This window comes from Otolemur garnettii, unplaced genomic scaffold (genome assembly GCF_000181295.1).
Source record: "Otolemur garnettii isolate 467f Iridium unplaced genomic scaffold, OtoGar3 scaffold00043, whole genome shotgun sequence".
NCBI lineage: Eukaryota > Metazoa > Chordata > Mammalia > Primates > Galagidae > Otolemur > Otolemur garnettii.
The window spans coordinates 3,755,800-3,759,592 of record NW_003852438.1 but is presented as its reverse complement, the minus strand read 5'-3'; the positions used below and the strand labels follow the sequence as shown (position 1 = coordinate 3,759,592).

Sequence of the window (3,793 nt, the reverse complement as noted above, 5' to 3'; positions counted from 1 at the left end):
ATATCACTCAATTCTTTATAACTCATTATTTTATTTATTTTGTTAATGAAAGTGTTTGATAGGTAATGGGGAAAAAGTAGTTTAAAACTTAAAGGAACTCTGAAGTAAGATGCGTATTTGCCTGTGGTAAAAGGCATTACTGAAAATAATCTGAATGCTATTCAGGAAAGACAAAAATATCTATGAAAAAACAACACATATGGTAAACATCTTACTCATCTTTGGTTTAGACTTCTTGACCAAAATCTTCTACAAACTTCTTTAATTTCAAAAAGTCTTGTTCATTGACTATGGATTTTTTGTTAGAGAGTGACCACAACATATTTGACATGGAAATAACTGGCTCCAAAAATTTATCCCTAGAGACATTCATCCATGTCATTTCAATGGCCACAAGGTTGCCTGGTGTTAGAGCAGGGTGTTAGAAGATTGTCTAAAAGTCTGTTAGGTTCAGCCTGGGAACATCCGTGAACCTTTCGAAATGAGGAGTTGATTGTGGTTTTCTAATAGGCTGCATAAGTATAAGGTGACCAGATTTTAACATTGGTAAAGCGGGACACCATGGGGGGGCGGTGCTGACAACAATGCAAACTTTGATAAGCAGTTCTCGATAATCAGTTCTCAACAATTATTTGTTATTATTAAAGTTTAACATTATAAAATTAACAAAAATAATAAATTCGCATATCCTGGCGAAATAGCCACATGGCAGCTGAAAACCGCATATTCCCTTCCTGTTCTCCCGTGTTCCCTAGCTTGTCATGCATTCTTTCCAAAAATCTGGGCTTTTTTAAAACGCCACAGGACACAGGACAAATTGTTAAAAATCGGGACGGTCTCGCCAAAAGCGGGACGTCTGGTCACCTTACATAAGTACATCATACACAATGATGCTTATGTCTGCACCTGAATAACCATCAGTTTTCTTCCCATGTTCTTGGAAGTCTTGTTTCTGTTAGACTGTTCTGAGTGGCCCGGGCTTCAGACAAAGGAATATACATTTTTCTCCCAAATCTTTGCTTAATGGCATAATCCAGAATCTGGGGTGTATTTGTAGCTCCCAGAACCAAAATTCCATCATGGTCCACACCAACCAACCCCTTGCATTGGAACTAGGAACTCTATCTTAATTCTATACGCAGCTTCACTTTTCGTTTTCCCTTACACAGAGAATCAATTTGATCAATGAAGATAATGGAGGACTTGTTCACTCAGGCAAGTTGGAATAAATTCTTAACCAGTTTTTCACTTTCACCTAGCCACTCTGAAACAAGATCAGAGGACAATATTGAAAAAAATGTTGAGTGGTTTGCTTCTGTGGCTACAGTTTTGGCTAAATAGAACTTTCCTGTTCCAGGCAGCCCAAATAATACAGAATTTCCCTCCAAGGCAGTGGTTCTCAACCTTCCTAATGCCACGATGTATTTTCATTGTTCAAAGGGGTCGCAACCCAAGGTTGAGAACTGCTGCTCCAAGGTGTCTTTCTGACCATAAAAAGATGAGGAAATTTAATAGGCAATATCAGTGCTTCTTTGGCTCTTTTAAGATCAGCAACACCATTCCACTTCCCATTTGACTGTTATAACAATGGCACTTTGAAGTTGATTCTGTAGTTTCTTTTTTTCCAGGATCATCAGCTTATGTCATTGTTATTCCCTTTCTCATCCATTGGACTCAGTTGTCCCTCCCACACTGGCTTCTGTGGTTTTTTTTTTTTTTTCCTCTTTCTTTTTCAAGCACTCCTTACATTTTTTGGCTATATCAAGATATGTGTAATGTACACTTTGCTCTGATACTTTGTTTGGCTTTTTCACCCTGTGTTTCATATCTAACTATATGGAAAAAATACTGTATGTTGATAAAGTTGAAGGGCTTCTTCTTTGTCTTCTTGGGCTGATTTGCTAGCAAGATCTATTGCTTTCCGAAGGTTGGTCAAAGTTGAAGCATGGTGGAGATCCGAGGTGGTTCCCTGAGGGGGGAAAAGGCCAGAGAGGAGCCCACAGCAGCAAAGTCAAACTGCAGTAGCTATAACAGTCTCTAAACTGGGGAGGCTGGTGGCCCTCTGACCCTGAGTGGCGGCCTCCCCTACAGAACTTATCCTAAAATAACACCATTCCCCATCAACCAGGGGAACCTCCTCACAAAACCATGGTAAGTAGTCTAAAGGCTGTTCCATATCACCTTAGAGACTCTATTGTACCTATTGCCAGGCTAGTGGGTCTTCTGTGTTTTTTTCCAGTTGGCATGCTAAGTTCTGATTGGTAGATTGCTAAGATGTTTCCCATCTCCCCAGGTGTGAGCAATTACTCAAGACAGGATCAAGGTGGGTAGCACCAGGATGGGGACCTGCTCCCCCTAACCCGCCCTTGTCCTCCTTCCCTAAGAGAGCTGGGTTTCTAGTTATGTACCTAACATGTGAATGATAAAATGTCTTAAAATGGTCATAGGTAAAGATAGAATTGACAAAGAAAGTGGGTTATTTTTGTGGCCTACAATTTAATATAACCACAATTATTACTGATAACGTGCACCAAGACATATCAAACTTTTAGGAATCTCATACAACTTTGGAATACATTGATTATATGTATACACATACAAAGAATGTTAAACGTTCCATATCTGACAATGCTTCCTGTATAGTTTAACATGCCAAATAAGCCCAATATGTCTCTCTTGGAAATGGCCCTAATACTGAATAAACTAGTTTGAGGCCAAAAAGACTGAATTTAGGATTTTGATTTCAAAAAATATGTCAAATATCAAAGGTTTAAAACATTCATTGTCACCAAACAGGATCACAGTTTACTGTAAAATAATAGTCATTAATTTAATCAAAGTGATAATTGGAAGATTTTAAAAGGCAATCATTTTTCTCTTTGATAGAGAGGAGACTCAATTTCCTAAACGACCATAAGGCCTAATAAAGACAAACTGAAAGATAAGCTAACAAAGGATGTCAGGAAATTTCACCCCAAAACACAACTCCTTGGTATAAAGAGTATTTTGAATGAAAGCTCTTTAGAGATCAAAAGCCATAAGAAGGGGCTTTCCCTCTTTCTTCATTAAAAAAAAAAAAGATTTCTCTTCTTCTCCCTGTTATCACAATATATTGCAGGAAAGAAGATCAAGAATGCAACCAGACCTGGCCCAAATCATTTTAACTATAATATCTGTGTCTCAGGTTAATTTAATTTTCAAAGACAATCATGTACACGTCATTTTGTTCCCCCATCTAGTTATTTTCCCAAGTATCTGTTTATCCTCCCTAGTGACCATTTATTGCCCCTAAACAGAATTACCTGCATGCCTCATCTCCCCCTCTACTCTAAAATGAGGGCATATCAATTTCTGGGTCCCACTGGTAAATTGAGTAATTACTCTGTGAATCTCTCCATGAGCACAGTAAATAAATCTCTTTCTCATATTAATCTGCCTTATTGTGAGTTGACCTTTCAGGGAATCTTTTGGAGCAAAAGAGAAGTTTCTCCTCACCCCCACACTAATAAAGGGGCATACTGAATATGTCTGTTTCTCTCTGCTCTGTTTTGTTTTTTTTGCAGTTTACTCAAAAGGTTAGAAAGATTATTATCTTTATTAATATTATATCAAAATCTTATTTAAAAGAGAAAACCAAATTTTACCTTAGCATATTATTAATTTTAATAACATCTTATAAACTACTCTGTTTAATCTTAATTAATTTGACCATAAGGTAAGATTTCCATGACCTTTTAAAATTTTTCTTCTTTCCCAACTTGTATCCATTTAGATTATCATTATTTCTATTTAA

At 37.2% G+C, this 3,793-nt stretch overlaps 1 pseudogene; it reads right to left on the bottom strand.

Moving 5' to 3' along the window:
• Positions 1-226: 226 nt before the first annotated feature.
• The window catches only part of LOC100941976, an 18,650-nt pseudogene continuing 15,083 nt past the window's right edge, over positions 227-3,793 (bottom strand).